Below are 19,471 nucleotides of genomic sequence, written 5' to 3' on the forward strand. Positions count from 1 at the left end.
TGAACAAGGTATCTAAGAATATGCTTAACCGCCGTGTGATGGCTTTACCTAGGGGAAGCTTGAAATCTAGCACATATGCCTACACTTAACATGATGTCCGGTCTAGATGCGCAAAGATAAAGTAGCGAACCAATCATGGAGCGGTAAGTAGATGGGTCAAAAGGAATACCGTTTGTGTCTTCATTTAGAACTACATCGGTAGCCATGGGAGTCTTCATTGGTTTAGCATTTGTCATATCAAATTTTTCAAGAATGTCTTCGAGGTACTTAGTTTGAGACAATAAAATCCCTTCTTGAAATTGTTGTATTTGAAAACCAAGAAAGAACTTCAAGTCCGTGTTGAGTGACATCTCAAAGGTCTTGGTCATGGAAGCCGCAAACTTCTTGCATAAATGGATGTTAGGAGAACCAAAAATGATGTCATCTACATAGATTTGGCATAAGATCAAATCACCATTTTCCCTCTTAGTAAAAAGAGTGGGATCGATCACCCCCACCACAAAGCCATCATCGAGTAGGAACTTCTTAAGATGATCGTACCAAGCACGGGGTGCTTGTTTGAGGCCATACAGAGCCTTGTGAAGTTTATATACATGGTCTTTGTGGTGAGGGTCAACAAACCCAGGTGGTTGTGATACATATACCTCTTCTTGTAGAGGACCGTTAAGAAAAGCACTTTTCACATCCATTTGATGCAAAGTAAAACCATTGAAAGCAGCATAGGCCAATAAAATGTGAATGGACTCAAGACGAGCAACAGGGGCGAAGGTTTCACCAAAGTCCAAACCTTCAACTTGGGAGTACCCCTGTGCTACTAACCTTGCCTTGTTGCGTAGGACGGTCCCATTCTCATCTTCCTTGTTCTTGAAAATCCATTTAGTTCCAATGACATTATGTTCCTCAGTTGGTCGTTCTACCAATGACCATACTTCGTTGCGTGTAAAACTGTTTAGCTCCTCTTGCATAGCAAGAAGCCAGTCATTGTCACACAATGCATCCTGAACCCTGTGTGGCACAGTACTAGAGACAAACGAAAAGTGAGCACAAAAGTTTGTTAATTTTTTACGAGTCACTCTACCTTCCGACATGCCGGTGAGGATTTGATCAATATCAACACGACCGGCCACACGTGGCATGATGGAGGTCAAGGTTTCACAAGGTTCGACTTCGTTTCCATCATCAACGTCCTCAACATATGGATCATTTATGTGCGGAGGAAGATATTCCTCTTCACGTTGCACTTGTTGAGGTTCATCATCAAACATACCCATACTTTGGTCTACCTCTTGAAGATCAACTTGTTCTTGAGTGTGATCAGGATGAGAGACATGTTCTCCCACTTGATCCTCAACAACTGGTATGATGTGTGTGCTAGTATCTTGTGGAGGTACAGGCAGTGAACTGTCTTGAGGATGAGAAATACTCTCATCATCTTCATCATCATCATGGGGTCTTTGTTCCATGGGAAGAAGTGCACCTACACCCATGTTTAAGATATCTTGTGGGGAGTCTTCTTCACCTGCATCATTTAGATCAACTTGCTCCCCATGGGAGCGGTTAAATTCATCAAACGTCACGTCACAGGTTTCTATAACACATCCAGTGGATTTGTTGTAGACTCTGTAGGCGTGAGAGTTTGACCCATAGCCAACAAAAATCCCTTCAGTTGTTTTGGATTGAAATTTTCCTAACCATTCCCGTTTGTTGAGGATGAAACACTTGCATCCAAACACACGAAAATACTTAACATTGGGCTTGTTCCCAGTTAGGAGCTCATATGGAGTCTTCTCTAATATTGATCAAAGGAAGAGCCGGTTTGATGCATGACATGCTGTGTTGACGGCCTCAGCCCAAAAACTATGTGGTGACTTGTATTCGTCTAACATGGACCTTGCCATTTCCACAAGTGTCCGATTCTTCCTCTCCGCCACACCATTTTGTTGAGGGGTGTAAGGTGCGGAGTATTGATGTTCAATTCCCTCATCACTAAGAAATTCTTCTAGGGTGTAGTTCTTGAACTCAGAGCCATTATCACTTCTTACTGCCTTGATGTCTTTGTCAAACTTCCGCTGGGCTTGTTTGGCAAAATCAATGAAGGTGATCTTCGTCTCGTCCTTGGACTTGAGAAAGAACACCCATGTATATCTTGAGTAATCATCAACAATGACTAGGCCATACTTTTTCCCTCCAAGACTTGCCCATGAAGGAGGCCCAAACAGATCCACATGAAGGAGCTCTAACGGCCTCGAAGTGGATACAATGTTCTTAGGTGGATGTTTTGATTGATGTTGTTTCCCAGCTATGCATGCACTGCACACACGATCTTTCTTAAAAGATACATTTGTTAGTCCAAGGATGTGATTGCCGTTTAAGAGATTTTGAAGATTTTTCATGCCAACATGGGCGAGCCGGCGATGCCACAGCCATCCCATGTCGGCCTTGGCCATTAGACAAGTTGTATGGAAGGTGCTCTCTTTCGAGAAATCAACCGTGTAAAGTTTGCCATCCAACTCTCCAACAAAGGCCACTTTGAGAGTGTCTCTCTTAAAGACTTTCACATCCGTTAGTCCAAATAATGTGTCATAACCGACGGAAGCCAATTGGCGAACTAAGAGTAAATGATATTGAAGAGATTAAACAAGCATGACATTTGCAATAGACATGTCATTAGTGATTGCCACCTTGCCCAACCCAATTACCTGCCTTTTCGACCCTCCACCAAATACAATGCTCATGTATGGTCGAATGGCTTGCATGAAGTCATAGAGCAAGTTACTATCTCCGGTCATATGATTGGTGCATCCACTGCCGATCACCCATTTGGCTCCTCCGGAGAAAACAGCCTGTAAAAAATTAAGACTTGGTTTGAGGTACCCATTTTGTCATGGGGCCTTTCACATTAGTCACAAGAGTCTTAGGGACCCAAATAGCATAGAATCGGAATGCATTACGGGGACCAACGAATTTAGCATGACCTCTCTTTCCTTTGATTTGCATAGTACATAGGATGGAGGCATGAATTCAGTTGTCTTGTTGTGAGTAGGTGAACCCTTAGTGGCCGATCCACTCACAACCTTACCTTTCTCCTTGTGTCCCTCTCGTACAAATATTTATTTAAGCGAAGTGGTACACTTGAGAGGAGATGCACTTTTCTTGGCAGTGCTTGGATTGAACCCAAGGCCTTCCTTGGCGAAGCCTCCATTGTGTCGACTTAAGATCTCATTGAGAGTCTTTTATCCTTGTGCACATGTCATGAGACCTCTGTCTAACTATGCCTTTAGCGAACAGTTTTCCTCAAGGATAGATGTCAGTTCACTACTAGAGTTAGTAGTGCAAGTATCAACATTAATGATAGGTGAGGAGTAGGCCTTAGCTAGAGTGTCAAGATAAGTAACCTTAAGTGCCTCAAAGCTCTTTGTAAGAACAGTGAGTTTCTCTTCCTTGTATTTGAGAGACAAGGATAGTCGCTCACAGTCCTTAGAAAGGGAAGCATGAGAGTTCACAAGTCGGTTTTATCATTTAGTAATTCTTTGCACACAGATTCAACCTTTTTCAAGGAGGCAAGATCATTAGCATGTTTATCAAGGTTTTCACCTACTTTTGAGCATAGAGCATCATTTTGTGCTTCCTCATACAGGACTTTCTGCTCAAGGATTTCATTTCTTTCCTTCTCCTCAGTGAGGAGGGTTTCGAGTTCCTTGATGGTATTGGTGTGCTTACTCACCATTTCCATAAGTATGCGAAACATAGTGAGCTTCTTTCCTTTAAGATAGCACATAAATTTGTTTATTTTAGCAAACATGGGATGATCTAAGTCATTATCCTCATAGTGATCTTCCGCATCAAGATACTCATCAGATGAAGTAGAAGCTAGACTGAAAGAGTTTAACCGTGGAGTTACCTTAACCTTATCGTGGGAGCTTTGTTCTTCCTCATCTCCCATGGCAGTTTTTACCATCAAACACTTGTGAGAGTTGCCCTTGTAGTCCTTCATATAGTTGTAATGAACAACATCACCACTTTTGTTGACTAGCCTCAAGGTGTTTTGTGTATCCTGAGCTACTCCGGCAACTCCACCAACATCTTCTGGATCTGATTCTTCATGTGCAACCATTGCTCTTCCATCTGTCCTCTTGAAACTTGGAGTTCATAGGGTTTGGCAACTTCTTCTTTACAAAGGTCTTTGGAAACCTTGGTTTGTCTTCTCTCTTCTCATAAGGGCAGTCATTGGAGAAGTGGTTGGTTTCCTCACAGTTATAGCATTTCCTTACCTTCTTCTTTGGGAATCTTCCCTTGAACTTTCCTGCACTGAACTTCTTTACAAAGAGAGCAATGTCCTCATAAGATGGGCTTTCATCAGAGTCAACATCATCACCATCTTCGCAGTCATCATCACCCTCTTCTTCTTCACTTTCTTCTTCATCACATTCATGCTTGGCTTTCAAAGCAAGATTGATCTTTGATGTTGAAGTGCCATGCATGGCAAGGTGCTTTGTTGCATTTACTTTTGACTCTTCAAATAATTGGAAAGTGGATATGATGTCATCTGGAGTCATTTCTTTGAACCCATGGTGCTGCCTCATGTCCCATGCCATTTGATGGTGATACGGAGCAAGAGCGTGAAGTAACTTGTCCACAAGAAATCTCTTGGTCAGATTGAAACCATCTTGCGTCTTGTCACAGTCACATGACTCAATGTCTGCGGCGAGAGTCATGAGCCGTTCTAGTAGTTGCTTGGGAGATTCACCCTTTTCCATACAGAAATTCTGTAATTGCCCCTTGGCAATTTCATCTTGAGCAACCCGAAGAGTGGAGGTACCGGTCTTGGTCCTTATAATGCTATCCCACAGTTCCTTGGCACTTGTGATGTGAATGTAAGGTCTTCGTTGCTTGTCATTCATTCCTTTTCTTATGCACATGATCGTAGTGTCACTGAGATGCTTGTCATAAGTTTCTCTGGGAGTGATGCACCTTGGATCTACAGGATTGTACCCATGCTCGAGGATGTCCAACATCTCATCATTGGCGTACCTAAGATGATCCTGCATGCCAACTCTCCACAAAGCAAAATCGGAATTGTCATCAAGCAAGGGAGGTTTTCCTCCAGGATTGTACTTAGGTTTCTCAATTTGAGATCTAGCATAAAGCCATGGAACACTTGTTTGGTTCCTTTCCGGAGGTTGTTGGCCAAATGAAGTACCGTGCACATGTGGCCCTGAGGCCCTCGGGGACGTGGTTGTCCCCGTGGTTAGTGATGCTAGTCTCATTTGGACCATGGTCTCAAGAAAAGCATCATGCTCCTCTTTTTGCTTGGCAAGGGCCTGTTCCAGGTCCTCAGAGGTGAAAGACTTGACTTCCGAGGAAGTCCCGTCCCTCTGCACTGGAGCTACCGTAGCTGGAACCCCGTCCATCTCGCTCTAGGGCGGTTAAGCCACAAGAATAGAGCACGAGTCTCTGATACCAATTGAAAAGGATCGAGATGGACCTAGAGGGGGGTGAATAGGTACTAATCCAAATTTTAATAATTACTTAGCAATTTTAGGCAAAAGTGCGGAATATGAGTGTAGGCCTAATAATTGCTACGACAAGGGGTAAGCTATTTAGAGTGAAGTAAGACAAGCGGTAAACAATAATCAAATACAAGTACGTAATACGGATTAACACAAGTAGGGAGTTAGGGTTAGGAATAACCGAAACTCCAAGAGAGACAAGGATGTATCCCGATGTTCACTTCCTTGGAGGGAAGCTACGTCACCGTTAGAGGGGCGGATGTTACCACGAAGGCACACTAACGCCACGAAGGCTCACCCTATTCTCCCTTTGAGATAACTCCACGAAGGCGTTTGTCAACTACTAGTGGTAAGCCCTGAGGTGGCTTCCAAACCTTCACAAACTTTTCGGGGGAAATCACAATGGTTTGATTCCTCTCTGAAGACTCCTACCGCCTAGGAGTCTCCAACCTCCAAGAGTAACAAGATCACGGGGATTGCTCAAAACTTGCTCAAATCACAAATCACTTTGTGGGAAGGAGGAGAGGGAGACGATCTATCTTTTGATTGGAACAACACTCAAAGGGACTCACAAATGCTCTTGGGATCTTGGATTTGGTGTAGACAAGAGTGAGTGAGAGGAAAGGTGTTCTTGGATGTATTCTAGCTGTGTTGAACACTCTTTCACGAGGTGGGAGAAGAGTATATATAGTGGGGGTGTGAAATCCAGCCGTTGGGGGCACTTTAAGTCACACAGGGTCCGGACGTCCGACAGTTGCCGGAAGTCCGGGCATCCGAGGCCTGTAGATATGACTGATAATACTGTGAAATGAACAGAGGCCGGACGTCCGGAGAGGACCGGAAATCCGAGTTATAGAGCTCATGTTCTTCTGGTGCAGGGCTCCGGATTTCCGAAGCCTGCCGGTCGTCCGGCCCTCGGATGTCCGGAGGGAGCCGGATTTCCGAGTTATATGACTTACAAACTTCTGGTGAAGGGCTCCGGATTTCCGAAACCTGCCGGTCGTCCGGCCCTCGGACGTCCGGAGGGAGCCGGATTTCCGAGTTATATGACTCACAAACTTCTGGTGAAGGGCTACGGAATTCCGAAGCCTGCCGGTCGTCCGGCCCTCGGATGTCCGGAGGGAGCTGGATTTCCGAGTTATATGACTCACAAACTTCTGGTGAAGGGCTACAAATTTCCGAAGCCTGCCGGTCGTCCGGCCCTCGGACATCCGGAGGGAGCCGGATGTACGACGCAATAGACCTGACTTGAGATAAAAACAGAGTGGAGAATATGTGGTATTGGGTATGACAGTGAAGATGTGGTACGAGAAAGTTCATCGCAAAACCCGTGATCCCCTCTTAATAGTGCGGGATCCCTATACTCAATATCAGTAAACTCAAAAGAATAGTCTACATCATCTTTTCTTACTCCCGAGCCTTCTCGAAATATAAATCCCAATCTTCTCAGACAACCTTTGGCACATAATTCTCAATCTACTAAAGTACTTGCCATCCTAAGATACACTCAACAAATAGGATTAGTTTCCTATGTATGTGTTGTCATTAACACCAAAACTCGATTAGGGGCATAGCATGCACTTTCACCGGCGGCGCGCAAAAATTCATCACTTGGCCACTCGCATGCTCGAACTTCTGTGACTCGAGGGACTACGTACTTGGGGTGGTTCTTCTCATCCTCCTTGTGGTTACGACTTGAAGAACCTCTCAAGAACCTCCACATCTTTTCCCTTTTCTAGCTCTGAAAAATTCTGAAATTTTTAGAGACTTCGAAAGAAAAGTGAATAAGGATTAATCCAACTTGTAGCAACTACTCCTACTAGTGCCTAGAGACCGTATCACGCGCTAAAACTACTTGGGACCAGCTAAAATCAACCTTTCAAGCTCAAGAACAGGGTCACCAAGGTAGCAAGAATTCGCGAAGGATAAAGCACTAGAGCAAAAACTAATTGGACCAATGGAGGAGTCACTTATCAAGGAGCAATTTCCCCAAAACGGTTCGGAGAATGGTGCTTTGAGCAAGGAGATCGAAAATCATAGACAAATGAGCAAGAACACGGGTTTGAGCTGCAAAACAATTTTTTCTGGAGGTGGAAGAAGAGGCCGAGAGTTGGAATGAGTGGAGGGGGTGCCTGTGGGCCCCACAAGCTTGCACCTCGCCACCAGGGGGGTAGGTGTCGGTGGGGGGGCTTGTGGCCCACTAGTTAGGCCCCCTGACCAGCTTTCAGGCTCAGAAATTTTCAAAAATTCCAGAAAAAAACATACTAAATATTCAGGACCATCGGAGAACTTTTATTTTCGAGGTATTTTTCTCCGGGACGCTAAAACAGAAAACAGGAAAAGCTAAACTAATTCCATCATTTTTCTTCTAAGCAACAGAAAATGAAGACTCAAAACAGAGGTATGTGACTCTCTAATTCATCCGTTTCATGGTCATCGAAAGAAATCCGTCAATGGGATTGATCAAGTCCTTATGACAAAACCTTCTCGAATTGCAAGAGAGAACGGAGAATTTTCGAATAGCCACTAAGTCACCTCAATGGGGATATGTATCTCCCCAACAAGCAAATCATACTTCATCTTGACACGAGGAATAGGGCATTCAAAGCTCCCAATGAGAATCGATGAAGTCTTTTCGATAGCATTGATGCAATGTACTGGATATCGTTTCTTCAGAAAGTGCACGGTGTGCTCAGTACCGTTGACATGGAAAGTGACATTGCCTTTGTTGCAATCTATAACAGCCCCTGCAGTGTTTAAAAAGGGTCTTCCGAGGATGATAGTCATGGCATCGTCCTCGGGAATATCCAAGATAACAAAGTCTGTTAAGACAGTGGTATTAGCAACCACAACAGGCACATCCTCGCAAACGCCGATAGGGAAAGCAGTTGATTTGTCGGCCATTTGCAGAGAAATTTCAGTGGGTGTCAACTTATCCAACTCAAGTCTACGATAAAGAGAGAGCGGCATAACACTAACACTGGCTCCAAGGTCACATAAGGCAGTTCTTACGTAGTTTCCTTTAATAGAGCAAGGTATAGTGGGCACTCCGGGATCACCAAGTTTCTTAGGAGTTCCACCTTTGAAAGTGTAATTGGCAAGGATGGTGGAGATCTCAAGATCTGGTATCTTCCATTTATTCGTCACGATATCTTTCATGTACTTGGCATATGGAGACATCTTGAGCATATCAGTCAACCGCATCTGCAGAAAGATGGGTCTTATCATCTCAACGAAGCGCTCAAAATCCTCATCATCATTTTTCTTGGATGGCTTAGGAGGAAAGGGCATAGGTCTCTGAACCCGTGGCTCTCTTTCTTTACCATGCTTCCCAGCAGTAAAGTCATTCTTGTCGTATCTCTTAGGTTGTGGATTATCTGGTTTACCGTAGGTTCAATCTCCACATCCTCATCATGGCTAGGTTGAGCATTATTATGAACATCACTGTCCACATTGTCACCAGGTTCATGTTCATCACGTGATTGTGTTTCCGCATTAGACGTAGAAATATCATTAGGTTCTTCAGGTGTGATAGTATTTGGTGAACTGGCGTGCAGGTTTCTATCATCCTTCTTCTTCTCCTTAGGATGACTAGGTGTATCAGCATTGATTCCTTGAGAATCTTGATCAATTCTCTTAGGATGACCTTCAGGATACAAAGGTTCCTGAGTCATTTTGCCCCCTCTAGTAATGACTCCGACAGAGTTGTCATTTAATTCATTGAGCAGGTCATTCTGAGCTTTAAGTACTTGTTCTACCTGAGTAGTAATCATAGAGGCATGTTTACTCACAAGCTTCAGAGCATTGACATTTCTGTCTACACAAGCACTTAAATGGCTAAGCATACGAGCACTTTGTTCCAAATGTCTGCTAACATAATCATTGGAACTCTGTTGTTTGGCAACAAAGTTGTCAAATTCATCAAAGCATATGCTAGCAGGTTTATCAAAAGGAATATCACTCTCGTCAAACCTACGCAGAGAATTCACTTCTACTACCTGTATCGGGTTATCGAGACCGTGGATCTCTTTGATAGGTGGTAGATTTTTGACATCTTCAAATCTAATGCCCTTCTCTTGCATAGATTTCTTGGCTTCTTGCATATCTTCGGGACTGAGGAATAGAATACCTCTTTTATTCGGAGTTGGCTTAGGAGGTGGTTCGGGAATAGTCCAAGCATTATCATTGATCAAGAGGTTATTCAGTAGAGTCTTAGCTTGTTCTACAGTTTGCTCCCTAAAAACACAACCGACACAACTATCTAGGTAGTCTCTAGATGCATCGGTAAGTCCGTTATAGAGGATATCAAGTATCTTGTTCTTCTTGAGAGGGTGATCAGGCAAAGCATTGTGTAGCTGGACGAGCCTCCCCCAAGCTTGTGGAAGACTCTCTTCTTGGAGTTGGGTAAAGTTGTATATTTCCTGCAAGGCAGCTTGCTTCTTATGCGCAGGGAAATATTTCTCACAGAAGTAATAGACCATCTCCTCGGGACTACGCACGCATCCAGGAGCAAGAGAGGTGAACCAGGCTTTAGCATCATCCTTTAGAGAGAAAGGAAACAACTTAAGGATATAGTAGTGGCGGATCTTCTCCTCATTAGTGAAAAGGTTGGCTATTTCGGATAGTTTGGCAAGATGGGCTATGACCGTCTCAGACTCATAACCGTGAAATGGATCAGATTCGACTAGAGAGATTATCTTAGGGTCGACAGAGAATTCATAATCCTTATCGGTGACAAAGATAGGCGAAGTGGCAAACTTCGGATCATTTTTCATCCTAACTTCCCGAGATTTTTCCTTCCACTTGAGAACTAATTTCTCAGCGTCATAGGCATCCTTACACGCAAGAAAATCCTTAGCTATCTCTCCCTCCATAATGTAACCCTCAGGTATATCAGGCAATTCATATCTAGGAGAGCTAGATCTAGCACGAGCAAAAGCAGGTTCTATCTCAATAGTACGGCAGTATCAGAAGCATGACGAGCATTGGCAGTAACTCTAGCAATATGAGCATCAAGGAACGCTCCAAGTGGAACATCAGGCAAAGGAGTATCTCTAGCAGTATCAAGCATATCATCATCAGGCAAAATAGCATCTCTAGCATCATCAAGCAAAGCAGTATCAAGCATAGCATCTCTAGCAGTATCAAGCATAGCATCAAGCATAGTATCAGGCATAGCATCATCAGGCATAGTATCAAGCATAGCATCTCTAGCAGTAGTATCACAAGCATCATCAAGCACAAGCGACATATCAAGATTTCTAGTAGGAGGTTATGTCACAAACTTACTCATAACTAAAGGTGAATCAAGTGCAGAGCTAGATGGCAATTCCTTACCTCCCCTCGTAGTTGAGGGCAAGACTTTGGTCTTCGGATCCTTCAGATTCTTCATAGTGATCAGCAGATATAAATCCCAAGTGACTCAGAGAATATAGCAATACCTCCCTGGCAACGGCGCCAGAAAAATGCTGACGTCAGCTGTGCTTCCCTCGCAATGGCTCCAGAAAAGTGCTGATCTTGCAATCTCTAGTGTTAGCTAGACGAATGCTTATAACAACTAACCTTCTCCTGCAACGGCACCAGAAGAATGCTACTAGCACTCCCCGGCAATGAAACTGGAAGAATGTTGTTGATGGCCCACCAGCGCGTGGGTTCGCAGCAGTTTTCGAGGGTAGAGTATTCGACCCAAATTTGTAGGTAAGCCTTAGGAGGTGAGAGTATACTCCCAAGTATTAGCAGCTGAATGTGCCAGATTCAACCACACCTGAAAGATTAGTATCAGCAAGCACAATAGTGACAGCGAAGTAGTAACAACGAAGTAGCGGGTATCGGCAGTGTAACGAGCAATAGCAGTGGCAAGGAACAGCAATAGTGACAACATTAGCAAGTAGCAACAGTAGCAAGTGACAGTAGTAGCAACAGTAGCAGCAGAGCAAGACAAGTAACAACAGTAGCAACAGTAGTAGCAGAGCAAGACAAGTAACAACAGTAGCAATAGTAGTAGCAGCAGAGCAAGACAAGTAATGGCAGTAGTGACAGTAGTAGCAGCAGAGCAAGACAAGTAATGACAGTAGTAACAGTAGGACAAACTCGTAGGGATTGGGTCGGTGATTTGTTTGGATGATATTCATCATGCAACAGCTATAACACGGAGAGATATGTGGCTAGCTCCCGCTCGTCAATGTGATGTAGGCATGTATTCCGTGTGTCGTCATACGTGCTTAGGGAAAAGAACTTGCATGACATTATTGTCCATCCCTCCCGTGGCAGCGGGGTCCAAAAGGAAACTACGGGATATTAAGGTTCTCCTTTTAATAAAGAACCTGACCAACGCATTAGCACTTGGTGAACACATGAACTCCTCAAACTATGGTCATCACCGGGAGTGGTTCCGGTTATTGTCACTCCGGGGTTGCCGGATCATAACACATAGTAGGTAACTACAACTTGCAAGATCGGATCTAAAACACACATATATTGGTGACAACATAATAATTTCAGATCTGAAATCATGGCACTCGGGCCCTAGTGACAAGCATTAAGCATGGCAAAGTAGTAGCAACATCAAATCTCAGAACATAGTGGATACTAGGGATCAATCCCCATCAAAACTAACTCGATTACATGATAGATCTCATCCTACTCATCACCGTCCAGCAAGCCTACGAATAAATTACTCACAAACGACGAAGAGCTTCATGGAATTGGAGAGGGAAGAAGGTTGATGATGACGATGGCGATGATTTCCCCTCTCCGAAGCCCAAGACGGACTCCAGATCTGCCCTCTAGATGAAGAACAGGTGGTGGCGGCGCCTCCGTATCGAAAACGCGATGAAAACTTCTCTTTTTATTTTTTCTGGGACGAAAGACAACTTATAGAGCTGGAATTGGGGGCGGCAGGTGCCTGTGGGCCCCACAAGCCTGCCCACCGCCACCAGGGGGGTGATGGCGGAGCACGGGCTTGTGGCCCACTGGCCCACCCCCTCAGGTGGATTCTGGCGCAGGTATTTTTGATATTTTCCCAAAATGCTCCCCGTAAATTTTCAGGACGTTTGGAGAACTTTGATTTCTGCACAAAAATAACACCAAGGCAATTCTGCTGAAAACAGCGTCAGTCCAGGTTAGTTCCATTCAAATCATGCAAATTATAGTCCAAAACAAGGGCAAAAGAGTTTGGAAAAGTAGATACGTTGGAGACGTATCAACGATGAGGACGATCTCCCCTTTCGGGAGGAGTTCTCCCCGGCGGAATCTGCCCACCGGAAAGGTCTTTTCTTCTCTGTAGGTTTCAACCGCGGAGCGACGGCGGAATCGCGGAAAATCTTATGTTCCCAAATTTTTTTAGTTCAAGAGGGACATATAGGCCAAAGGAGAGCACCGGAGGCTGGGCCCATCACTCAGGCGGCCTCCTAGCGCGGCCTAGGGGGTGCGCTAGCAGGTCGCCTGGGTGACCTGTGGCCCCCCTCCGCCTCTTCTCTGGTCTGTCTTCGGGACCTGTTCGGAAACTTCTTCCCTCAAAATTTCAGTGCAATTGGAGATGTTCTGATATTGCAACTCTTCGTGCTATTTTCTCTGCTGAATCCCGCGTCTGCTGTTTCGGCACCGAAAAGTTGTAAACTGTGTAAAATAAGCCAAAACACTATAAGTACATCATCATAAAGATAAATATATCAATGAATAGAGACAAATTATGATAAAAAATAGTGATGCATTTTGGACGTATCAACTCCCCCAAGCTTAGACTTCGCTTGTCCCCATGCGAATACTGAGCTCGGTAAACCTGTCCACAAGTTTAGAGAGTGAAGTGTGGATAAATAAGAATACAGACAAGAAGCATCATAATTTATCTACTAAACTCAACCATCCTCAACAGCAATCTCAACTCATAAGGCCCTTATGAAAGAGTAATATCAATTACGATCAAAAGTAGAGCTAAGAAAACTTGTCATACCATGGCAAACATGTCCTTGGTCAAAGAACAACTAATAACTTTTAACTTTTTCTCTTCCTCTTATATTTTGATGAGATCAGTCGAAGCTTTTTGAAAGAACATGTTATTAGTCAAGAAGTGAAAATGCTAACACAAAGGAAGATGTTTGTTTTAGCTAAGCTTTAAAAAACAACTTACTTATCTTAATGATAATCATCAACAAAGGTGTAATATGACAACTCTCAATGAAACAATATAAATGCATGCATCTTTGTCAACATAAAGTGTCGGCTCTTTTTAGGATAGAAAGAAGTAGGTTTTACTGACTCAACATAAAAGTAAAAGATTGGCCCTTCGCAGAGGGAAGTAGGGAAAACTCATGTGCTAGAGCTTTTTAGAGATCATCAAGATTGTAAAACAAGATCTTGAGAGGTGCATGATTTGCCAACGAATGCTAGTAGATAGCCCAATACTTCTCATGCTGGACAAGTTTTGAGGAACGGCTCCCAAAGTGGGGACGATCACATCCCGTTAGTCTCATTTGTTTATCACTACCAAAGTTTTTTGATTTCTCATCAACAAAGCGTGAAGGAGGTTTTGTTTGTCGTTATTATCTTTTACGAACTGGGCGCGCTCATGCCAGTCCCTCCTCGTATAAGGGGTTCGCACATCACATGCAAACCCAAGATAAAACTTGTCCAATATGAGAAGATCATAAATTATCTACTACTTCCTCATGAGCTAAAACAGAGGCACAAAACAGGTAGTAATATTTGAAGGTTTAAAGATAGCACATGAGTAATATACTTTAGGAGTGGCGGTGAAATACCACGTAGGGAAGATATTGTGGACTCTTGGGAAGGTTGAGGTTTCAGGGTATGGATGCACAAGAAGTATTCCCGCTTAGTGCAATGGTTGGCTAGCAAAGTCTTTTAAGAGCATACAAATAATGTTGACTTGGATACAACACGATATAAAGTTTAACACAAAGAATTGGCATAAAACATCAAGTTGTCCTCCTTGTTAGCATAACACTTCAAGCATAAGAACATAAAGGTTTTGGCTATGCCGCTACTAGAAAAAATCATGCTTATTGTTATGACCAATGCTATGTTTGCCAAGATTAAATAAAGTTTTCAAAGCCATACCTGATGTGTAAGATCAATACTCCCATAAGAATCAACATATGAGATCGATTGCATGAAGAGAATACCAAGTGCAGCAAAGAAACCAATAGACTTATCGTTAATATTCCATCATAGACACTGCACGCTCACGGATACAAACTCTCCACAAAGGAGTGATAGACATCAATGCAAACACCTATTTCATAAGATAACTTCCCTAGACATGATACGACACTAAACTTTACCAAGAAAGATAAAGGATAAAAATAAAGATACCGGGCACTCCCCCAAGATAGGAACAAGCTAAGAGAATGCCATTACCCATGAAGTTTTCACTCTTCATCCTTGTTCTTGTTCCTCAGGTAATCCTTAGCGAAACACTTCCATGGCACAGGTCCTCCTTCCACACAGGATTCTTCAGTCTCCAGGATCTTGCTTTCGGCAGCTAAGCCCATGCACAAAAACTTAAGTTCATACTCAGAGTTCTGGTTTTGAAGGTCATAGATGTGCCCTTGAAGCTCGAACACTTTGGTTTCTAGTGCGGATACGATTGATCGCACTTGCTTCATCTCCTCCTCATGCTCCCTCTTTAGCTCAGCGGTGATATCATAGTTGGCCTCAACACCACGCTCGATCATCAACTTGTACTTGAAGACTTCTTGCTCCACTTCTTCTAGCCTGGCCCTGGTGCTCCCCTCCTTGACAGGTCCCTTCAAATCCTCTTTGTGGAGGACACCATCCTCCACCCAAAGGGTTTGAGGGTGTCTTTTGACCTCTGCAAGATAAGGGTTGATGATGTTGACGAGGAACTTGTCCTTGGGAGACTCTGGGGAAGCCATGGCACCTAAGTTTGCTGAAAGTTCTCCTGGCACAAACAGATCGAAATGAAAACGCACGGAATCGCAAGATACAAAGCCGAGACGATCCGGAAAATATATAGGAAAAATTTCTGCACCAAAAGGAAGGTAACAAGCCAAAGTGGAGCTGGTGGCGAACTCCAGGTTGTCCAGACGGCCACCTGGCGTGGCCAGGGCCTAGCCCGTGCCAGCAGGTCGCCTGGGTGACCTGGAGATCCTCTCCGGCTTCGCTTCGACTCAGAATTTTCCTAATTTTGCAAAAATGCATAAAACGGAACTTTTATTGATGTTCGCGAAGTTTCCTTACCGTATTTCATACCTTTTCTTATTCTGCTTCTGCTCGTGTCTGATAGAGTGTTGCAATATGTTCTTCGTGATTGGCTACCTGTATCACATCCACCTCTACATTGATGGGGTCTCCAGCCATGTAATGCTTGAGCCTTTGCCCATTCACAACATGTGGTTTTGTGCCTTCAAAATTATTAATCTTGATTGCATCAGAGCGGTAGACTTCTTCGATATGGTACGGTCCTTCCCATTTGGAAAGTAATTTACCTAGAGAAAACCTGAAATGAGATATATACAACAAAACTTTGTCACCAACATTAATTTCACGTTTCAAAATTCTCTTGTCATGCCACTTCTTTACCTTTTTTTTGAACATTTTTGCGCACTAGTAAGCTTCACTTCTCCACTCATCTAGAGAAGTCAAGTTCATGAGACGCTTTTCACCAGCAAGCTTTGGATCAACATTAAGCTCTCTGACAGCCCAGAAAGCTTTGTGTTCTAACTCTAGAGGTAGATGGCATGCCTTGCCATAAACCATCTTATACGGAGACATCCCCATGGGATTTTTGTAAGCAATTCTATACGCCCACAAGGCATCTCCTAGCTTATTGGACCAGTCCTTTCTAGAATTGTTCACTGTCTTTTGCAAGATCAACTTGATCTCTGTATTTGTGAGCTCAACTTGCCCACTTGTTTGAGGGTGGTAAGGTGAAGCAATTCTATGATTAACATCATATGTGGCTAGAGCTTTTCTAAAAGCACCGTGTGTAAAATGTGATCCTCCATCGGTCATGAGGTACCTAGGTACACCAAACCTGGGGAAGATTACATCCTTGAGCATTCTCAAAGATGTCTTGTGATCAGCACTTTCAGTGGGGATTGCTTCAACCCACTTGGTCACATAATCTACAACTACTAAGATGTGAGTGTATTTGTGTGAAGGAGGGAAAGGACCCATAAAATCAAAACCCCAGCAATCAAAAGGCTCAATGACTAGCGAAAAATTCATAGGCATCTCATTCCTCCTACTAATATTACCAACTCTTTAGCATTTATCATAGGATAAAACATAATATCTAGCATCTTTAAAGAGAGTAGGCCAATAAAAACCTGATTGGAGAACCTTGTGTGTTGTCCTCTCACCGGCATGATGTCCTCCATAAGGACTGTTATGACATTGTCTCAATATATCCTTCTGCTCATGCTCCCGTATGCATCTCCTCACATTCCATCTGCACCTTCTCTAAAAAGATGTGGGTCATCCCAAAAGTAATACCTCAAGTAGTTGAAGAACTTCTTCCGCTGCTGGAATGTTAAACCTGGAGGCAAAAACTTTGCAACAATAAAGTTAGCACAATGTGCATACCATGGATCTGAATTAGATTTCACCTATAAAACAACTAACTGTTCATTAGGAAAACTATCGTTGACTGGAATGGGATCGTGTGGTATGTCCTCCATCCTGGAAAGGTTGTCTCCTACAGGGTTGTCTGCTCCTTTCCTATCAACAATCTGCAAATCAAATTCTTGAAGAAGAAGGACCCATCTGATGAGCCTTAGTTTGGCATCCTTCTTTTCCATAAGATACTTAATAGCAGCATGATCAGTATGAATAATAACTTTAGAATCAACAATGTAAGGCCTAAACTTATCACAAGCAAACACTACCGCTAAAAATTCTTTCTTAGTAGTAGCGTAGTTCTTTTGAGCAGTGTCGGGGTTTTTGCTAACATAATGGACAACATTCAATTTCTTATCAACCCTTTGTCCTAACATAGCTCCAACAGCAAAATCACTAGCATCACACATGATTTCAAAAGGCAAATTCCAATCAGGTGGTTGGACTATAGGGGCAGTTATCAAGGCTTTCTTAAGAACTTCGAAGGCTTCCTTACAATCTTCATCAAACACAAAAGGAATATCCTTTTGGAGTAGATTAGGAAGGGGTTTCGAAGTTTTATAAAAGTCTTTAATAAATCTCCTATAGAAACCAGCATGACCGAGGAAACTATGAATACCTCTGATGTCTTTTGGATAAGGCATTCTCCGATTGCTTCAACCTTTGCCCTATCCACCTCGATACCTCTTTCAGAAATCTTGTGACCAAGAACAATCCCTCATTGACCATGAAGTGGCAGTTCTCCCAGTTGAGTACCAAGTTCGTCTCCTCACATCTCTGCAAAACTTTATTAAGGTTGTGGAGACAATGGTCAAAAGAGGTTCCATAGACGGAGAAATCGTCCATGAAGACCTCCACAATTTCCTCACAAAAACCATGAAAGATAGCAGACATACACATTTTAAAAGTAGCAGGAGCATTGCATAAACCAAAAGGCATACGTCTATAAGCATAAGTACCAAAGGGACAAGTAAAAGTGGTCTTCTCTTGATCGGCAGTGTTAACATGAATTTGAGATAAGCCAGAGTACCCATCAAGATAGCAAAAGTGAGTGTTTTTGGATAACCTTTCAAGAATTTGGTCGATGAATGACAGCGAGTAGTGGTCCTTCCTGGTTGCCTTGTTCAGCTTCCCGTAATCAATACACATTCTATATCCAATAATAATTCTTTGAGGTATTAGTTCATTCTTATCATTAGGAACCACAGTCGTACCTCCTTTCTTGGGAACACAATGTACTGGACTTACCCACTTACTATCAGCTATAGGGTAGATAACACCTGCGGCTAGAAGCTTGAGGATTTCGGTCCTCACAACATCCTTCATCTTCGGGTTTAACCGTCGTTGATGATCAACAACTGGTTTAGCATCAGGCTCACAATTGATAGTATGCTGACAAATAGATGGACTAATCCCCTTAAGATCATCCAGGGTATAACCAATAGCGCCTTGGTGTTTACGAAGGAATTCCAATAATCGCTCTTCTTCATATCCTGAAAGGTTAGAATTGATAATAACATGATATACTTTATTTTCATCTAAATAATCATACTTAAGCATACTGGGGAGAGGTTTAATATCAAACACTGGGTCTTCTTTTGGTTTCGATAAAATTCCCAAAGGCTCAACCGGAAGGTTGTGCTTCAGAATAGCAGGTTGTCTCAAGAATATGTCATCTAGCTCATTCCTTTCCTGCATATGCATATCATTCTCGTGGTTTTCCATAAATTGCTGCAAAGGATTGTTAGGAGGAATAGCAATAGAAGCAATCTCTTCAATAATTTTATCGTTACCAGGCAGATCAGTACCACGAGTTTGCTTCGAGAATTTAGAAAAGTTAAATTCATATGGCTCACCATTAAATTCAACAGATACTTTTCCTTTCCTACAATCTATAATAGCTCCACAAGTTTTGAGAAAAGGCTTACCAAATATAATAGGGCAAAAAATATCTTGCACTCAACCAAGTACTAGAAAGTCGGTAGGATATTTTACCTTTCCACATAGAACTTCAACATCTCGCATAATTCCAATAGGAGAGATAATTTCTTTTTTTGCGAGATGAATAGTAACATCAACTTCTACAATTTCACATGGTAGAATCTCATTCATGATCTCTTGATAAAGTGAAAAAGGAATAGCACTAGCACTAGATCCCAAATCACATAGCCCATAATAATTATGATCTCCCATTTTAACAGATACATCTGGAGTACCTGAAATTGGGCCTTTATTCTTGGCTGTGACAAGGTTAGTGGAAGCAGCACAAAAATTTATATTGGAATCCTCAATATTACTAGTAACAAGATCCTTGACTAATGCAACTTGAGGATCGACTTTAACCAGCTCCTCATGCTCAT

The sequence above is a fragment of the Hordeum vulgare genome, chromosome 7H, assembly GCF_904849725.1.
Source record: "Hordeum vulgare subsp. vulgare chromosome 7H, MorexV3_pseudomolecules_assembly, whole genome shotgun sequence".
NCBI lineage: Eukaryota > Viridiplantae > Streptophyta > Magnoliopsida > Poales > Poaceae > Hordeum > Hordeum vulgare.